General features: G+C 37.5%; 1 long non-coding RNA gene across 1 annotated transcript in view; it reads right to left on the bottom strand.

The window, feature by feature from the left end:
• Nucleotides 1-21,011, bottom strand: part of LOC139364326 (uncharacterized) — a 317,275-nt gene extending 296,264 nt beyond the window's left edge. The window contains exon 1 of the long non-coding RNA XR_011625979.1: nt 20,753-21,011. This is a non-coding gene — a long non-coding RNA (uncharacterized lncRNA). The remainder of the gene's footprint in view (nt 1-20,752) is intronic.
• Between the last annotated feature and the right edge of the window lie 261 nt (nt 21,012-21,272).

Raw genomic sequence — 21,272 nt, 5'->3', positions numbered from 1 at the left:
TGTTACATATGTATACTTGTGCCATGTTGGTGTGCTGCACCCATCAACTCGTCAGCACTCATCAACCAGTCATTTGCATCAGGTATAACTCCCAATGCAATCCCACCCCGCTTCCCCCTCCCCATAATAGGCCCCAGTGTGCGATGTTCCCCTTCCCGAGTCCAAGTGATCTCATTGTTCAGTTCCCACCTATGAGTGAGAACATGCGGTGTTTGGTTTTCTGTTCTTGTGAAAGTTTGCTGAGAATGATGGTTTCCAACTGCATCCATGTCCCTACAAAGGACACAAACTCATCCTTTTTTATGGCTGCATAGTATTCCATGGTGTATCTGTGTCACATTTTCTTAATCCAGTCTGTCACTGATGGACATTTGGGTTGATTCCAAGTCTTTGCTATTGTGAATAGTGCTGCAATGAACATATGTATGCATGTGTCTTTATAGCAGCATGATTTATAATCCTTTGGGAATATACCCAGTAATGGGATGGCTGGATCATATGATACTTCTAGTTCTAGATCCTTGAGGAATCGCCATACTGTTTTCCATAATGGTTGAACTAGTTTACAATCCCACCAACAGTGTAAAAGTGTTCCTATTTCTCCACATCCTCTCCAGCACCTGTTGTTTCCTGACTTTTTAATGATTGCCATTCTAACTGGTGTGAGATGGTATCTCATTGTGGTTTTGATTTGCATTTCTCTGATGGCCAGTGATGACGAGCATTTTTTCATGTGTCTGTTGGCTGTATGTGTGTCTTCTTTTGAGAAATGTCTGTTCATATCCTTTGCCCACTTTTTGATGGGGTTGTTTGTTTTTTTCTTGTAAATTTGTTTGAGTTCTTTGTAGGTTCTGGATATTAGCCCTTGGTCAGATGAGTAGATTGCAAAAAATTTCTCCCATTCTGTAGGTTGCCTGTTCACTCTGATGGTAGTTTCTTTTGCTGTGCAGAAGCTCTTTAGTTTAATTAGATCCCATTTGTCAAATTTGGCTTTTGTTCAGGTATCAACTTTACACCCTGATGGCTTTACTTCTCTAATAATTTAAGCCAACAACACAGGAAAGTGCCATTGTCCTGCTACATTCCTTTAAAGTAACAGGTGCTTTCTCGATAAACAGTATTGATCCTCCAAGAATTAAATAATGACAACACCATAGGATGGTGAATAAGACAGTAGAACGTGTAGCTGGGGTAGCAATGACTTGACTATTGTGAAATCTATGTGCTAATATTTCTTTTTCTAAAATTATGCATCAATAGTTCACTCAGCAAGTAAATTTGAATAAGTTATATTGGAATGCTAACTCACCAAACTAATTCTGTGCAACGGCACAGATCGCATGCTTTTGATATATTTGATAAAACTGTAGAGCTAACTGATCATGCAGTTCTACTAAGTAGAATTATTTCTAGAACAAACACGGAAAAGAGAAATAAGTATGTCTGTTTGACAAAGGACCTGGAACAAATTTGAAGATTGAGATGCATCAAAGTGAAACTCATCATTTTGGTGACAGGTATAGCTGTGCATGCACTACTTAAACATCTTAAATTACCAGAGATTTGTTATGCACGGGTTGCTTTTGTTAGTTTAGAGTAGAGTCATCCTGGATATGTGTGGCAAAAATGTAGCTAATTTTAATACCAATGATAAATAATTGTAAAGTTTTATACTTGAACATTATTTTTATTATTATAAGAAAACGAGAAAAGCAAATGAAGATCTACTAATACTCTGCTCACAATTAGTCACATAGAAGCCTGAAGTCTTATTCTCTACACATCTCCATGACAAGATTATGTTGGACTAAATTATGTTGTAAATACCTTAAAATAGCATAGAATGTTCAGAACATTAGTTTCCTCTACTGTACTTTCCACTTTACCTCTGTCCGTTCTCTTGTCTTCTCCAAGTCCTGAATGCTACTGATGTGTGGCAGAATCTGTTCCTAAATTATTTCAAATCCAGAAGTATATATCTGTTCATTGAAGCACGTTACAGTATTCTCAGAGCACTTCATTGCCTTTTAGTTCCCTTCTGAAATCATTACCAAATAGTCCTTCTATTTCCGGACTCTTCAGCTTCAATTTCACTTCTGCTAATTTCATCCCTAGACAAAACCAGACCATGATCTAGTGGTTATAACACAAGGTGTAGCAGGAGCTCATTTGACGTCTATCTTCCCTGAGTTGGGACTGATTCAATGCATGGCCTTGGGCAAGTTACTTAGCCTCCATTGCCCCCATATGAATCTGAGTCTTAACACCTACCACACCAGGGGTTGTGAGAATTCATTAATAAACTATCATTATCAGTCTTCATTATGCACCTGTGTGCAAAATCAAACAATCCCTCTTGTTCTAATTGAGCAGTACAGTGTATGTTTTTTCCTGGGGTTTTATTTTTGATGTACTGGAAGAGACTATTGTGTGTTCTCTCTACTCCTGTTCAAGACAACTATTAGAACCAGACCACTTTATCTAGGTAATTTGGCTTAGTGGAATTTTTTAAGCCATACAGCAACTTAGATGTTGACACTGAGAAATTAAAATGATGATTATTAGGCTAGGTTCCCATCCATTGCAAAGTGACAGGCTCTTTTTTCTCTCTTCAAACCTGCCAGCTAGCTGGCCCCTTTGCTTCTCAAAGCAGCAAAGTTTTAAAGAACCGAGGAACATTACCCAAGCCACAATGCAATAACTCTAATAAACTGCACCTGTGGATGACTCTCTGGTTTATTTATATACTGTATCACAGGTCATTAACAGAAAATAACCCACTGAGATACAACATTCTTGTTTACAGTGAGGTTCTGGTGGTGACAGCAGGAATATAAAATACAAAATCAACAGGGAACACTGAACTAATAAAAAGACAAGGGTCTATAAAGCATAGAAAAAAACAAAGCCAACTGTGCAGGCAAAAATAAAATAAAATAAACTTCCATCATAAAACAATCAAAAGCTATGGTATATTTATAGAGACTGGGGAACCCAAAGACCCACTGAGCTGGGATATTTATGGGTGTCAGATTGAAAGTCAGGAAATCTGTGTGCTGTCTGAAGTGAAAGCTTGATCAGTTAGATATGTCCTTAGAAAAAGAGATTTGTTTCCCCTTCTTCTGATGGTCCTTACCAACCTTTCCAGCCAATAAGCTTTCAGATATCCGTATTACTTTGATATGAAAGTAGCCTTTCCAAACAGTCATGCATATTAACTTTAGAAAGTGCTTGCTCAGAAATTCTAAGCCAAAAAATAAAATTTTGGCCACTCTATTACTATGATATCATTTCCCTGTCTTCATTGCCAAGAACAATGGCACCTCTCTTTACAAGCAGCTGATCACTAGTAGGTAGCATAATTTTAAGTGTCAGTGATTTTGCTGAGAAGATTTGACTTAATAGAACATCTCTATTCCTGAATCACAGTATTTGAAATATTATACTTTAATAATATATATTAACATTACATCTCTCTGCCACTCATCTTTTAAAAACCAACACTTTTAAGATAATTAGACAAAATTCGCAATAAATGCTATTACAATAAGTATTTAGATGAATTTGGAAGAGGACGGAAGGAGGCAGGTAGGCAGGTGAGTTGGACTCAGTTAAGGAAGCGTTTACTTCTCAGTATTTCCTAGGACCAGTTTTAACCATATCCTTTCAATGTGGATATAGTAGCCTAGTTTTATTGTCTCTAGCCTTCTACATTTTTGCTATGTCTTATTCTATTTTGTGCTGCTGTAACAGAATACCTTAGACTGGGTAATTTATAAAGAACAGAAATATATTTCTTACAGTTCTGGAGGCTTGGAAGTCCAAGATCAATCAGCCCACATATGGTGATAGCCTTCATGCTGTGTCATCCCATTGCAGAAAGCAGAAGGGCAAGAGAGTGTGAGCAAGAGAGAAAAAGAGATTAAACTCACTGTCTCAACCACTTTTTCAATAGTTAGTAATCCGTTAATGAACGTAGCACTCTCATGACCTAAACACCTCCCATTAGGCCCCACCTCCCAACATTTTTGTTGAGGATTAAGTTTCCAACACATGTTTTTTGGGGAATACATTAAAACCATAGCATGTCTCTTCAACACAAGCTTCTAGTTATTTAACAAATTCTCATTTTCTACTACATGCAAAACAAAATAAAAACAAACAAAAATAACAAAATAGGCCCTGTCTTCCAGCAACTTGTCATTTATTTAGAAGCTGCCTCCATGAAGTCAGGGACCTTTTTTTGGTCACTACTGTGCCTCCAGCATTTAGAATAACACCAGGCATACGCTATATGGTCAATAAATGTGTTAAATGAAGCAATAAGTCAATGAATGAATAAAATAGATATGCAAAATGGCATTGGGCTTATAGAAGTCTAAGCACAGAGAGATTGTATGAAAACAAAGAGCCTGGTACCATGTCTGTCATATAGAATTAATAAATAGTGTTTTTGCTTTTTCTTTAAATGGAAGCTAATGTGATTGAAGAAATATTTGTGTATGAAGTAGCAAAGTTTCTGGATTAATAAAAGAAGTTTGGCTTAGGGTGGATAGAGATTAGCAAGGGAAAGCAATCTCAGTAAAGAAATATATGATCTGAGGAACCAAGAGGTTAAAATTGTACTCTATGCATCTATGCGGGTAAGTTTTGCTGACACCTATAAAATGGTCACTGATCAGCCTATCTCCAGTATTAGAAGCTTTTTATAAAATGCATTTTTTTAAGAAGATACAGAATCTTTAGCTAATAAAAGCCATAAATAGTAAAAATAGGACATTCCTTATAAATGTATTAATTGTTCACATGTGCCTATGGATCTTAATTAAGCAAGGTTGGCCTCAGCTTTGTAAGATTAGAAAGGGTAGTTCAGGCTGACTTGTGATTATCTTTTCTTCATAGTTTTGAAAGTAATAAAGTAAAATGGTGTCTATTTAAACACAAAAAAGGAGCTAGAAAACCAACGTCAGTGCACCAGGGTGCAGGCCCCATGAGGCAGTTCACCAGTAGAAATCCCAGTAGCAATCACAATGGATGGGAGAAACATAATTTTTACTATCCCCCTCTGTCTTAGTCTGTTTGTGGTGTTACGTCAAAATATCTGAGACTAGGTAATTTATAAAGAACAGAAACTTATTTTCTCACAGTTGTGCAGGCTGAGAAGTTCATGATTAAGGCACCAGCAGGATTGATTATTTGGTGAGGGATGTTCTCTGCTTCCTTCCGAAATGGCACATTGTCCCTGTGTCTTCTAGAAGGAAGAGAGGAGGAATGCCATGTCTTCACAAAGCAGAAAGCGGAAAGGCGAGAGAGCCAAACACTGCATGAAGTCTCTTTTATAGGGTACTTAATCCCCCCTAGGAGGAAGGAGCCCAATCAACTCTTAAAGACACCACCTGTAAATACCATCACATTGGCAACACCTGAATTTTGGAGGTGGCCCATTCAAACCATAGCCCCTTCTGAGTTCTCAGCTGGGACCCCAGTGATAAAGACAGGCTATCAAGAGAAAAACAAAAGGAAGTTTATTAATATATGTATCTGATAAATACATGTTACTCAGGGAAAGGGTAACTCTCAAAGAGATGACTTAGAACTCCAGCTTATCTATCCTCTTCAACAAAGAACTTAAACGTTTTAGAGTAGCAAAAAGACCCAGGAAAAAGACATAAGAGCTCCAGGGGCAGCAAATTGTGGGAAGTCGATATATGAAAACCTCATCGTAGAAAAAGGCTAGGTAGTAAAGTCATTTATGCAGATTCCTCTGGTGCCATCTCCAGGCTGATAAGGGTCTAAAGTCATCTCTGTACCCCCGATGCAATATGTTGAGAAGGGGAGTTTTCCGCTGCAGTATTCATTCCTGAAATCCATAATCTCAGGGTAATCATGAGAAAACATCAGCAAACCAAAATTGTGGACTATTTTACAATAACTGAGCAGTATTTTTTAAAGTTTCAGGGTCATGAAAGACAAAGAAAGTCAGAGATACGGTCACAGATTGAAGGAGATTGACAAGACATAACAGCAAAATGCAGTGTAGGAACCTGGATGGAATCTGGGAAAAGGAAAGGGGCATCAGTGGAAAGACTGAGGAAATCCTAGTAAAGTCTAATTTAGTTAATGTTGTTACTTTTGATAAATGTACCATGACTCTGTAAGATGTTAACGTCAGGGAAACGTGGGTGAAGGGTATATAGAAATTAACTCTGTGAACTAATGTGCCAACACTTCTGTAAACCCAAAATTGTTTCAAAGTTTTTTAAGCCGGGCACCGTGGCTCACGTTTATAATCCCAGCACTTTGGGAGGCCGAGGCTGGCGGATTACCTGAGGTCAGGAGTTTGAGAACAGCCTGGCCAATGTGGTGAAACCCGGTCTCTATTAAAAATTAGCTGGGAATGGTGGTGCACGCCTGTAATCCCAGCCACTCAGGCGGCTGCGGCAGGATAATCACTGGAACCTGAGAGGCGGGGGTTGCAGTGAGCTAAGACGGCGCCATTGCACTCCAGCCTGGGCGACAAGAGCGAAACTCCATGCCAAAAAAAAAAAAAAAAAAAAAAAGGTATTTTAAGATAAAAAATAAAATAGCCTTCAATGATCAGCCTCTGCCCTTCCTGGTAGACAGGAAAAGGGACACCTTTGTAAATTAATGTCCTGCTTTAAGGCAAATTGAGGCGGAGGTAGGGGAGTGAGTGCAAAAAGTTTTTCTTATATCTTCTTCTTTCCAATTGCCTTCAGCTTAAAAATAATCCTTATGTCAAAGTGACATATTTTGGAGTGGCATATTTTCCTACCCTTCAACAGTAACTGGCAAATTGCAAGCATTCAATACATTTGAATAAATGAAAGAATAACCAGTTCAAACTGCTTTCTTTCACACAGGCAGAAATGAAGCCCAGAGAGCTTATGTGGTTTGCTAAGAGCCACAGAGCTTGTTAGTGGCAATGTTAGTCCAACTCTTCTGATTTTTGGCCCAGTGTTAGTCTGCATTTCCCTGTTTATTCTAGTTTACAGTGACGCCATTAAAGGAACCGGACCCGCTAGCAGCTGCTCTCTAAATATGTTCCTGATTTGAGTCTCTAGCCATGAGACATACATCTCTATTCTTGTTTCCAGTGAGAGATGAACTGGCATTCTTGTGCTTGTTTCTGAGGAGGAAATCATTTTGAGTTGAAACACAGCCAGACTGAGGAAGTCCTGCTGAGTCTGAAGGAAGTTCACTCATCCTTTGCAAATGCTCTGGAAGATAGAAAAAATAATTCTTGTCTTTGCAGTTTTAGCTAGCACATATCAGGCAACAATCCACTGGATTATTTCTTATGCACCTGTATGTAAATAATCTGAATAGAACTGATTAACATTTAAATTCTAAGTTACTGAAGTATCCAAGGGGAAATTGATTAGATTGACTTGATTTGGTGCCAATATGGTAAATGCCTTAATGTTTTAAACAAATTGAGGCAGCAATCTCCGATGATTTTGAAACATAACATTTTTTTAAAATTCTCCCTTTGAAATCTGGAAGAAAGTACCTTATCTCAAACAGTTTGTTTTCCTTCTCCTTAGTATCAAATGAATGTTAACATTTATTTTCATAGTCAGGAGATACTAGCAATGGATCACCATTGTATTCCTCTAGTGGATTATTTTTAACCCGAATGGCTTTTTTGTTGTTATTTGAAAAAACCAAATGCCTGTGAGGCTCAGTGTGCTTGGAAAATATGTAAATGATGGCTTTCCTCTGTCAATCTGGGAGTGACAATTCGGTAAACCCTTCATCCACATCATCTGCAGCATAATAGCATTTTAATTTAGAGTGAACCTTTTTGCTTAGCTCATATGTATCTTGTGCATTTTAAGATAAACTATTTACAGAGAAGTATAAAAGTCCCTAGAGATGCAACATCTCATTTTCAATTCTGTTGGCAGGAATACTAATTACATTATCACATATTCAGCAGCATTCAGCAAAGTTATTTATTCATTCATCCTTAAGACCTGGGATGCCTACCAGGTCAGTTTCAATAAGCAGTACCTTGAGAATCTCTGCTGATGGTACATACAGATAATTAGGTGTAGAGTTGTTAGAAAAATCTCACCCCAAAAAGCTCAGCCTTGGAGATTTGCCTGCTCTTTCATTCTCTGAGCCAGAGAGAAAATCCAATAGTTGCTAGAAATGAGGAAACACTTATCATCCAAATCTCTCACCCCTACAGGTTCAGTTTCTTAATTGAAGTTTGGTTTTAATTCTTAGAATAGCAAGAGAACTTGTTGACAGTTCAATATTGTGAAAATATTCAGAATTTACATTTGGAACAATTTTGCTCTTCAGATGATTTTGAAAGTGAATGTGCTCTGATTAATGCTGCCTACCTTTACCTTTGAAATCTTTAATAATCATTGGTTAAAAATAATCATTTATACTGCACATCATCTTCCAGTAGTCTTGCTCTACTGAGATGTTAAAGGAAATAGAAGAATATAAATATTCATATTGTATTATATATGTCAGATTTTCCTAGCAGTATTAACAGTGTTGAGAAAATGAGCACCTGACAATGACTAGACCTTGGAAGAATATAGTTCGATAACAAACAACCTGATCTGAGAAATTGCCCAATTTCACAAAGCAAATGATAGCTTTGCTATTATTCCAGGATTGTGGCAAAACTGTCTTCTGGTTTGCGTCACTCAAAATGTAGAGAAAAAGTAAATCACAGACCACAAAGCAAATTCTTGGTTGGGTCATTAGAGCTTGCTTTTGTCTCAGGTTTGGATTTTCTACCTTTTTTCTCAAGGAATTTGTGAGTTACCTTAGATTAGCTGCAACATTTGAGCCAAATCCTATCCAATCCTGACCCCAGGCACCCCTTCCTTTAATATAGGAGAATTCTATCTTCCCTTCCTACCACACGAGCCAATGGAAATTCAGATGCAGAAAAGGAGTTTCATTCTCGAGGTGTTGCTACACACTCAATGTCAAAAAGCAACTGGAAACCCAGTAAGAAATCTAACTTTTGCACACCTTTAATGTCACTTTCCCCTAGGAATAGAAGATAAAAATTGTTAGGAAGAAAAACCCACTGAAATGTATTTTTTCTGAAAATGGTAATGTTAGAAATCTATTCCTTGGGATTTAGAGTTCATAATAAAGATCCCAGAATGCCAAAGCTTTTTTGGTAACAGTACATGATGATGGAAAGACATTTTTCATTTTCTGAGTTCTCTTTTAAATGATGATTTTCTTTACTATAGACAATAGTGATTTTGGGGTCAAATATTCAGCTTTTTAAATTAATATTGTAAGTTAAAAGGCCAGAGAATTTTACTTGGTCAAGGAATATATTCAACTTCTCTTTATAAATAGTTTAACTTGTTTAGTGGCTTAATTTTCTGGCTTCCTCTGGCAATTGTCTCTTGTGAATGTAACAGTAGATCACCCAACACTGGCTATGAGATGAGTAAGCTGTATTCCCTCAAGCTGCAGAGGTCAGGAGGATATTCAATGTAAGTATACAATTCAGACTCCATCGGGAAGGTTTCCTTCTGGTAATAAGATGGAATGCAATCTCTTCCCAATCCTACAGTGGAGTCCAAACCATAGTAACAGATACAGAAAGCATGAAAGTTTCACTAGAGAAAGAAGAGGGCATAAGGTAATGCAAGCAGGCATGCCATTTCTAGGATAGTAGAAAGTGACTAAATTTTAGAGTTTATTTAAAAGAAACAAAACTTTTGCTAGCAAAATAATCAGCAAGTGTTTGATATGTAAGGTCAACTTTCAACAGCTGCAAATGGATGTCAAAAATGTACAAATATCAATAATGGTTCTAAAAGGGAAAAGTGACGGCCAAACACAGATTTGTATTGGAAAAGGAATGCTGTGGAAATGAGGAAAAGAAGATGAGTAAGACTTGGATATTTCAAAAACAGGAAGCAGCCAGACTGAACTCACATTGACATTGTTCTCTTGGAACAAACTAAAGGTTTTCTCCAATTCTTTGGTGAAAATTGATATAAAAATAAATGTATCTTTTATAATCTGTTGTATATGATTATGCTTGACAGTACAATGCTTACAACATTTTTCTCTGTAGTACAGATTAGGTCATTCCAATGAATCATTTCACTGTTTGCATTAAATTCTACAGCTATCTGGACTGGTAGGGACCCCTGATTATTACAGTGAAGGTCTTGGTGTTAGAATTTTTGCAAACAAGGAAACAGCTCACCATTCAGAGTGTCCTGCATTGTATGTTTCTACTTTTTTAGGATACCAGCCAAAAAAAACTCATGGGGTCTACATGTGATTGACTCCTTGGTTCATAACTCTCCTTGCAGGTGTCATGACACCCCGAAGTTTAATTTGAAGAGATCAGCATATTTTTCAGCAATAATTATTGTGGATTTATGCTTGTCTTTTCCATTATTTAATTAATTTTAACATATTTTCTAAACTCATTTGGGACAAAACCATTTAGTTTAACTATGATGTGTGTGTTTGTGTGTGTCAGTGTGGATGTGTGTGCAAGGGGGAAGGAGAGAGAGACAGAGAAATAGAAACACATTAATGTCAGACAAGCCCTGTAGGTGTCAGTCCAGGTGAAATTGAAGTAAGAAGATACTACCCACATTTTGGATTTGTTACTTCACATTGGCAGAATATAAATCAAAAGAGGGGCTATGTCTAACATGACCTATGAACTAAGTATTTCTCAATGGCATCATAGTTCAGTATGTGGAGTGGAGCATCATTGGAGTAGAGTAGTATCTTAGATAGAATTTAGGATCCAAAGCCAAAATTACCTTTGAAAATCTCATTCATCACCCACAGAGGGTTAGTATTAAAATCTCTCTTAGTAAGTCCAACTCAGTTTTTCTTTGAGCATGTCAATAGATCACTATTTCCTTGGCTGGGTATCGAATGAAATAATTTACACTCACTTTAGTAACTATACTGAATGGGAGCATGCATACATCTTCAATTATAAGAAGTACACTCATAACAGTGAGAATGTTGCATCAGAAATTGCTTTGGAAGTTATGTTCTCATAGCACATTCATATAGGGGCATTCTTTCATCAAGTAGAATGCCAGGTGAAATACAGTTAGTTATAAAATTGATTATTATGTCTGTGTGTATGTAGATGTGTATGTGTTTTGCCTTTAGCTGGGCAGGTAAACACACTGTATTATAAATGCAATGCCACCATAATGGATTCAGTTTGGTGACTTCATTGGGCATTTTTTTGTAGACTATTTTTCAATCTGTTTGTTTCTGAATCACACAGACATTGCCTAATGTTTATTCAAACTTATCAAGCTTAAGAATATTCTTTAAACTTCTTATAACAGCCCCCACTGTTCCACCTGCTGAGACTCAAACAAACACCAATGTGTCTTAAGAATGTCTTTGCTGCTGCTGCAGTTACATGCTTCCTCAGGGATCCTAGGAATAGCAGCAGCCCAGGAAACTCCATCAGTGTTATAGCTATGTGCCTGAGCTTTGGTTAATCTTCTAGAACTTGTAGCTGAGGTAGAAGGAATGGGTGGTAACACACCTGAAACTTTAGTTTGGAATAGATCAGAACATTATTTTTTCTGTCTTACAAGTAAAGCTCCTGGCATACTGCACCCTTTCAAACATTCCTACTCTTGTTCAAAATAAGATCATGATAGCTCTATCTTCATAGAATACTTTCTCTCTGTTTAAGAGGTTCCCTCTTTAAAAAATAAAAAGGCCCACGAGGCTTGAATCCACTTGAATTGTCTAAAACAATTATAGTGTCTTTTATCTGAGCAAAAATTTTTGTGTCCATTGAATGTTATCATTAGTGGCCTTGATGATAATGAGTCTAAGCTAGAGCTTCTGAATAGGAAAGGGTTCATTTGCTAAACAGGCGCTTGTGGGTCGGGGGAAAATTGTCCCTTCATAACTGATGACTGATATAATTCAGCAAGCCTGGGCTTAATATGAATGTGTTGGCCTCTTTGTGATATAATCTGATAGTGTGTACTGCAGGACTTCCGACAGTTACAGTAAGAGATGTCACTCATTTATATTAAAAATAAAAATGGTGAGTTTTCATTTTTACTTTTCTTGGATGATTGTAAAACTAACAACTGCATCTGCATTTGACATGAACAATGATTATATAAAGAACAGTCTGTAAGACTCAATAACCTTTGGAAGTTGATAAACTTTAAATGACATGCAAATAGACAATGAAGACTGTATATACATTCTAAAAGGAATAGTGCAGGAAGTAAGCATAAAGTGGATCAGTAAACTAATATATCCACTAGGATGTATTAGTCTCCTAGTCTGAAAAAAAGAAGGAGCGGGAGGTGGAGGGGGAGGTGGGGGAAGAAAAGAAGGAGGAGGAAGAGGAGAAGGACTTGCTTAAACCTGTGTTTAAATTTCAGTTAAATTACACTAAAATTTTTCTGAAAAAAGTAGACATTCACATTTTTTAAATTAGGAAAAGAGCAAAATAATAAGGGAAATGTATTAACCCAAGGGAAACTTTTATCAGCAAGTAATCTTAGTTTTCACATAGGCAGTATACAGTATAGTAAGAAGAGCATGAAGTTCAGAATCAGAGGAACCAGATTATACTTCCAAATTTGCTTGACATTAAGTAAGTCACTTCGTCACTGGGTCTTTGTTTTTTTCTGTGTCTTTCTCACAGAGTTTGGTTATGCTCAAAGTAGAGTATGTGCATCAAAGTACTCCACAAATTATTCTTTTTAAATAAATTGTACTTAATTGAGTGGAAATGAGTTTAACTCCCTACTCTGCCACTAGCAAGAAGTGTGATCTGTGGCAATTCCCAACATCTCTAGGGATCTGGAGAGGAGGTTTTGTGTTATCAGAGTCCATATGGTTTCTTCTAGTTCAAAGCCCTGGTTTCACAGTACAAAAACTACAGGCCAGTAACTCTTCCCACCAATTTTCTCAGTGACTGGTGAATTTCAAGGGAAAAAAAAAAAAATCTGAAGAGGCTCTTGGTGGCCTGAAAGAGTTAATGTGGACTCCTGAACAGCCTAGTGACAACCAGGGAATAGTTATATTTGGTTGACTATGACAAAGAATCTGATCTCATTTGTAGTGACAAAGCTGTCAAGCCCCACGCACCAGAAGCCTATCACCAAATATTAATTTACCTGTTGTGTGCATCTAATAAGTGACAGCTATGAATCCCATATCATTTTTGGTGGCCTTCCCACTGACATGTTCTTTGATTAAGAAAATAGTAAGCCAGAAAGCCAGTGTGTCCCTAATGTGGCCACCTCAGTTTAGCCTCCTTATTATGCTGGAATATTTCCCCCTAAATTAGATTTCCTGTCTTCATACTGGCAGTTTACATGAATTTAATACATTACAAAATGTGCAGTTCCCTTGAGATTCTGTGATAGATTGCAGTATTTGAAACCCATATTTCCATGGGAAATAAAAACCTAGGCCATGGCCAAATATTTTATCAGCTTAGCATTATCTTGAGATAATGGCACTATTAATGCTTGTCACCCTTGTCGGCTTCCCAGGGCTTGTGCTGGCTCTTTTCTTGCTTCTGAACAAGGTGCTGAAAGCTTTAAAGCTCTGAGCTACACCAGCAATAACCAACCTAGATAGATACCCTTTGTACTATGTTGTCTGGCATATAATAATGCACAATCGGCTCCTCTATTCTTTTCTCCTCAGTGATACTGAATCTGATTATCAATTATGCTACATGGGATGAGATTACTGTATAACAGCTTGCCTGTGATTGGCTGCTAAAGCCATGTCAAGGGATGACAGCACAGCTGTGAGCTCTTACTGTAACATGTCTGGAAGAAGGGACATCATGTAAGAAAAATGCAGAACACAAAATCCAAAGACTTAGTAAAGTGAAATCTAAAGACCCAGGAACAACAAATTACCAGCTAGGAAACATCAGAACCTCCTAGATGAAACCAAAATGGGCAATTAGAGGCAAATCTTTCATTGGTTTATTCAGATCCATTTAACCAAATGAAAAATAAAATTAAAAACGAAGACTTATAGAATTACATACATTTATTTTGGCTCTCTTTCCCTCTCTTATATCCATCTTTACTTTTAGTTGTCTGTCCAGGAGTTGGGTTTCTACGGGTGGAGAGTTATTTTTGTTTACACTAGTTTTTTCCCTTATCTCACATTTTCTCTACATAAAGCTTCTGTCTGGGCAAAGGGTACATTGCTCCCTAAGGAATTCAGAAAGCTATTTCTCAGTACACATGTCTGCTTTGCCCTCAAATTTAAATTCTGGTGCCTTAATAGTCACCAGCTAACTTTTATTAGTAGGCTGTGTTCTACCTACTGACTGACAACTGAAAATTGACTTTTCTATTTTTGGTAATATTCCAACCATGGCCTAAAAAACAACTGCATATGCATATGCATGGTAGTATTCTAGGTGCAAGGAGAATGTGCAATTAGAGCTAAGCATTCACTGATGTTCTGTTGTAACAAAAACATGTAAGAGTTGAAATCAAAAACATGTTAGATTCTCAAGCAGTAACTTAGAGATTATTTGTATCATCTTTATGTAAAAGGTAAAAGTTGGAATTTAATCATATGTCAAAAAATATAACTTTAAAAATGAAGACTCTGGTTTTAATCCAATGTCATCAGAATTGGAAAAGGATCAATGTAAGTATTTCTTGTAACTGCAATGAGTCAGTCATTCCCCTCACATGTTCTGGATAGTCTCAAATAATTTGAACTAGAATTCTACCTCCATTTTCTGAGAAAATTGGCTCACAAATACTGTCATGCATAGTAGCTACACAATTTGCATCAGTTTAAGGGAATCACTTTGTGGGAGGAAGACAACAAAGTCTGATGCCTCCCTGTTCATGGTAAGAATCTATTTTGCTTGGACTTGGAAGTAAGGAGGGAGAAACACACAGTAGTAGTAACACCTTTGGTATGTTTTGACTCTGTGTCCCCACCCAAATCTCATCTCTAATTGTAATTCCCAACGTGTCCAGAGGGGGAACAGGTGGGAGGTGATTGGATCACGGGGATAGTTTCCCCCATGCTGTTCTTATGATAGTGAGGGAGTTCTCATGAGGTCTGATGGTTTAAAAGTGGCAGTTTCTTCTGCATGCTCTCTCTCCTGCTGCCAAGTAAGCTGTGTCTTTCTTCCCTTTTGCCTTCCACCATGATTGTAAGTTTCCTGAGGCCTCCCAGCTATGTGGACTGTGAGTCAATTTAACTTCTTTTGCTTATAGATTACCCAGTCTCAGGCAGTTCTCTATAGCAGTGTTGTTAAAAATGGACTAATACAACCTTACACCTAGCTTTAGCATTCACAGTAGGTATTGAAAGTTTCTGTGAAAGTATGATAGCACGCTTCATGAGGAACACACAAGAACATATCACATACTTCTGATAATCATTTAGTTTGCAACATGATGCAGGCTGCAGGTCAGTTCCTTGAAAAGCAATCTCTAAAGCAGAGATTTTCATAGAAGTTTATTGAGGGTAGTTCTTCAGATAAATAGATAGGTATAGTGAAGAGAGAAGGACTGGGTAGAGGGGAGGGTTGAAGTGTAACATAGGCCCAGTCTTAGCCAATACTGTCAAGATCTCTGGAGTTGAGATGCTATTCAAAGTAATCCCAAAATGGAACAAGAGGTAGGCCTTTATACCCTGACATGGATCAATCAGTGGATGTGAATTGCTCTGGGAAGGGGACATCCCCTTAGGTGAAGATGCTCTCTTCAACTGAGGTCAAGTCCCAGAGATGGTCACAACACTCTCAACCACAAACTCTCCCAAATCCTGGGAAAAATGCCCCCCTCAGTCCTCAAGGGGAAATCTGGACAGCACATTTTAGTATCTACTACGGGACGAGTATATAAGAAGAAGGCAGCATAATAGATTTGGAAACACATGAGCTTTGAATTTAGACAGACCTACATTCAAAGATTGGATCAGACAATGACAAATTATGATAACCTTAGCCAACTTGTTTAACCTCTGGAAGCCTCTGCTTTCTCATCTGAAAATTGGGAATGAGAATACTTCCCTCACTCTGTCTAACTTAATTTATTAAGTTAGACATTATATATAATATGCTCCCATTGTGCCTGGAACATATTAGATGTTCAATAAGTATTGGTTCTATACTCCTCACCACTCCTTTTATACAAAAAAAAAAAAAAAAATTAGTCAACTAATTTACTGAGCATCTACTACCTTCTGAGCACTATGCTAGTACTGTTAGAGGGTAAGAATAACTATAAGGCATTGTCCCTGTCCTGAAGTACTTATCACTTAGTTAGAACAAATAAGACTAACACAAGTAAAATAAGTACAAATAATAACATTAGAAAATCATTGAATATTAAATTAAATGTTTGTTTATAGAAAAAGATCAATGACAGCCAGACTAATCAGGCAAGGAACAAACAAACAAGTTTTATCAAAGAAGTAATTATTGAGCTGGGCTTTAAAGGGCAGGTCAAATTTAAGTACTTGGCAAGAGAAATAAAACATTCTGAAGAGGGAATCCTTACAGAGACAGATGAGAAAGAGCAGGGCTTTCTCTGACTTGAGTGTCATTGTGTATATGGAACTACACAATTTTGAATAGCCATTAATAAACTGCCACCCTGCAGCTCAGCCTAATCCCTCTAGAGCTGTTGCAAAGCTGACTCTCTTTAACCTATTAAAATAACATGGGACTAGTGAAAACTGAGAATGTGTGTAAGAAAGAGTGAAACCAATGTTTATTTGTATGGGTACACATTGATCCCTGACTTCTAAGGACCTTCATTTTACACCTTACTCCCCTATTAGAAAAGTCACTTGCACACTAAATCTGGTTTATACAACTACTAAAATGCTTAGTCATAGGCTGAATTGTATTAGCAGGAGCTGTGTGCAGATAAGTCCTCCACAGACTTCCTGCATATCTGCCACTGATCTGCTACAGTCAGGACCTGAAGGGCAAAGACCATGTTTTGTTCATTTCTGTATTCTCAGCATCCAACATAGGAATGATTACCTAATCAAGAATGGACAAAATGAGTTTGATGGCAGTGAGTGAATTTACCTAATCAGAGCATGTTGTAAAGTAAAAGCATAAAAGATCAGACAGGTAGAAAATTAAAAAAGACATTGACAAGTAGGTAAGGTAGCTTAGACTTGAAGTAAGAGTGATTGTGATTTTGAATCAGACGAGTTATATAATCAAAGTTGTTTAAGATGGACTTATTTTATAGCCAGTCATAGATTAGAAGAGACAGCAAGAAGCTATAGGGGAAAAAACAGTCAATTTTACTGGTAAATTGGATGTAATTTACCAATTGTAATTGGATAAAAAAGTTTAATAGTACAAAGACAACTCCTGGATGAGAGTTCAAGACATAAGAAAATTTGAAAGTCACAGGCACAAATTTAACAGTTGAAACCAATATAATAAATGTGTTCTCCAAAAATGGGAATTAGGAGGAGAGAACTCCAAACTAAGAACTAAGCCTTGGGGGATGCGCACAGTTGATCAGATATGCAGTAAGAAGGACCTGGCATTGACTAGAAATAAAAAAGAAAGGAGTGATTCCATGAGGGCAGAGGTGACCAAGCATACCAGAAGTTACCAAAAGGCCCAGAGTAGTCAAAAAGTCACTAGAATTAGTATTTAAAAAATTCCTTTGGGCCAGGTGCAGTGGCTCATGCCTGTAATCCCAGCACTCTCGGAGGCTGAGGTGGGCAGATCACGAGGTCAGGAATTCGAGACCAGCCTGGCCAGCATGGTGAAATCCCGTCTCTACTAAAAAACACAAAAAAATTAGCCAGGCATGGTGACGGGCACCAGTAATCCCACCTACTCGGGAGGCTGAGGCAGGAGGATCGCTTGAACCTGGGAGGCAGAAGTTGCAGTGCCCCAAGATCGCACCATTGCACTCCAGACAGTGTAATGAGACTCTCATAAAAAAACACACTTCCTTTATGCGCTTTAAAAAAGTAATTGAAATTGTTGGGACTGGAATGCTAAAGGTTGGTCAAGGAAGCAGGTAGAAAAGACATGGAGGTCATAGGCATTGTGATGGTTACTTTTATGTGTCAACATGCCTAGGCAATGATACCAAGTTGTTTGGTCAAACACTAGTCTAGGTGTGGCTGTGAAAATGTTTTTAGATGTAATTAATGTTTACATTAACAGACTGAGTAAAACAGTTTACCCTACATAATGTGGGTAAGTCTCATCTCATCCGTCAAAGGCCTTAAGAGAAAAGACTGAGGTCCCCTGAAGAAGAAGAAATTCTGTCTCTGATCTTCCTTTAGACACAAGACTATAAAATCAAATTTTTGCTGTGTCTCCAGCTTGCTGGTCTCAGATTTGCCAGCTTCCACAATCACATGAGCCAATTCCTTCAAATAAGTGTTTATACATCCTATTTGTCTTGTTGCTCTGGAGAACCCTCAATAAAACAGGTATCAACCATTAATTTGATACAGTTTAAAGTCAAAAGTGATAAACAATGGTAGAGGAGCAGGAGATAATATTGTATCTGAGATATAGAAGATAAATTTGAGTAAGAGGACTTAAGATTGCACTTTGCAGATACATATTGTAGCCCAGGTCTTCTGTCCACCAATTAGGAGAGACAGTTGACTCTATCCAAAGAGGTCAGCACATCCCCAAATCCCCCTAAGACAAGGACTACATCCAAATCAGTTCAGGTCAAGGTTTAATGGACCATTCTCATCACAGGGCTTCTGTGATTAATTCTTTGGACAAAATGTGTACAGCTAGATTCACTGTATTTCATTCTTTGTCATTCATTACCATTCCCAAAGTGTAGCACCATCTTACTGTATACTAAATGTCTGTATTCTGACTTCCGTTATGCTCTACACTTTCTTTTTCACTGAACAAACCTCACATTGCATACTTGTCACCCAGTTATATCCAGGTCACATGTCATTGCGATATGTTCCTAAGTACTTTTACATCCTATTTTTTAGCATCTGTTATACTATTTTGTCATTACTATTTACTTGTATATGTCATACACTAGATTGTAAACTCCATGAGACCAGGCAGTGTTTAGCAGCACCCTGATAAACACTTGACAGATGTTTGTTTTATGATAGAATGAATGAATTAAGGAACAAAGTTTTAATAAAGCCATCGGTACTTCTATAAGAAAAGTTGTAACAGGAAATGGAAGGTATACTCATATCAGTAAAACTCTACAAAAGTTTAGTTATAAAAATGTGAATTACAATGAAGCAGACAGAAAATGGGATATTATAAAGCAAGCTTGTCCAACCTTCGGCCCAACGCAAATTTGTAAACTTTCTTAAAATATTATGAGATATTTTTGTGAATTTTTTTAGCTCATTAGCTACCATTAGTGTATTTTATGTGTGGCCTAAGACAATTCTTTTTCCAGTGTGGTCCAGGGAAGCTAAAAGATTGGACACTCTTTCTATAAAGGAATCATCCAAGAACCTGAACCTTTCAACGAAGATTTGTTGCCAAACTAGACCCAAAGCAAGAAGGTAAGGAACCTAGATACGAAGACACTCAGGGGTAGAACAGGTCACAATATGAGGAATAGTGAACATATTTATCAATGGACACAATTGACCCAAGACTACCTCCTAGGGAGAGAACTTGGGAAATAATGTCTTGATTTGTTTCCTCCCTCCCTCTAGTATTGTCTTGGGGACTCCCATTGGCTGGAACCATAAGAACCTACTGATACCGTCCATACAGGTCAATTCTTGGAGCAGAGAGCAGGGTAGAAAGAAGTCAAAAATGTATCTGAGAGGAAAGTAGATATCTGTCTGGCTTCATGCCATTTACAACTGAGACCTGGATCTTTTAGCACTCAATAAAGTTTCTCAAATATGTTTCCTCATATTTTCTGCTAGAAATGCCTTTGTCTTCTTTGCAACAAAGAAATGGTTTAATCCTTCAAGGCCTGAGTCAGAAATATCCTTCCCAGTATCTTCTCCAGTCCCCTTCCAGATAATATTAATTGTAATATATACAAATGGTGCCATAGCATCTTTCTAGAGTAATTATGGTGGCAGTAATGGTGGAAATAGTCACAGTAGTTAACACTTATTTAAAATGTTTTATGTGTTGGGCACTTTTTTTGCTTTATATATATACATACATTATCTTATTTAATCTTTAATTTATAATCCATGAGACATATCCACATTTTACAAATAAACTGAAGACAAGAATCCAAGTTACTAAAATTAATCCTTTAAATAATGTAGATTATAAAATCAGAATGTGAATCTCTCTCTCTCTCTCTCTCTCTCTCTCTCTCTCTCTCTCTCTCTCTCTCTCTCTCTCTCTTATTCCAAAAGCCTGTGCCTTTTAACCACTTACTGTTACTGCCATGAGTTGTGTGTCTACATACTAGGCTAAGAGGTTCATATGAGAAGGGGCCACGTCCTACTCATTTTGTAAACTGCGGTGCTTTGTGTAGTGTCTGCTCCATAACAGACATCCACAAATGTTCCTGGAATTAAATATGAATGATGTAGAGAAAACAAAACAAGAAGAGATTATAGAATCAAAGCACATTTATCAACCATAAATAATAGAAAAATGCAAACTATAGAATGAAAGAAAAGCAGGCAAAAGCTAAGTACAAGAAACAGTCATTGCTTTTCCTAGACATGCAGTAGGTTTACTTTGATCCACTTCTCTCAGCTGGATTCAAGTTAATATTTCTTTTCTACTCACTATTTTGCTAAGAGCCATAAGATCAGCTTTTTTGAGTTTGAAACAGCCAGTCTCCCTTTCCTTGGAACAGTCTTCTCCTGAAGCAAAACCTCTCTTTTGGAGCAAAGCTTCCCTCCTAGGTTTCTTTGTTCTGCCAGTGCCGAGTCCCTTTGAGCCTCTCTCTGCAGCAGGTCTGGAACCAATACTTCCCCATTCTTTTGAAAGGCTTAGCAAGTTGTCTCTCTTCTGGGTTGCCCTTGCAGTGCTGGAGGCCTGTGCAGTCTCTGTCTAAACTCATTTCAGTAAAACCCCTCCAGAAAAAGCTAGTTGAATATTTAAGCTTGTTAATCTTTTTTTTTTTTTTTTTTTTTTTTTTTTTTTTTTTTTTTTTTTTTGAGGGGGAGTCTCACTCTGTCACCAGGCTGGAGTACAGTGCCTTGATCTCAGTTCACTGCAACCTCCACCTCCTAGGTTTAAGCAATTCTCCTGCCTTAACCTCTTGAATAGCTGGGATTACAGGTGCGCACCACCACACCAGGTT

Source organism: Macaca nemestrina, chromosome 7, assembly GCF_043159975.1.
Source record: "Macaca nemestrina isolate mMacNem1 chromosome 7, mMacNem.hap1, whole genome shotgun sequence".
In the NCBI taxonomy this organism is placed as follows: Eukaryota; Metazoa; Chordata; class Mammalia; order Primates; family Cercopithecidae; genus Macaca; species Macaca nemestrina.
This window is presented reverse-complemented; position numbering and strand designations above follow the sequence as displayed.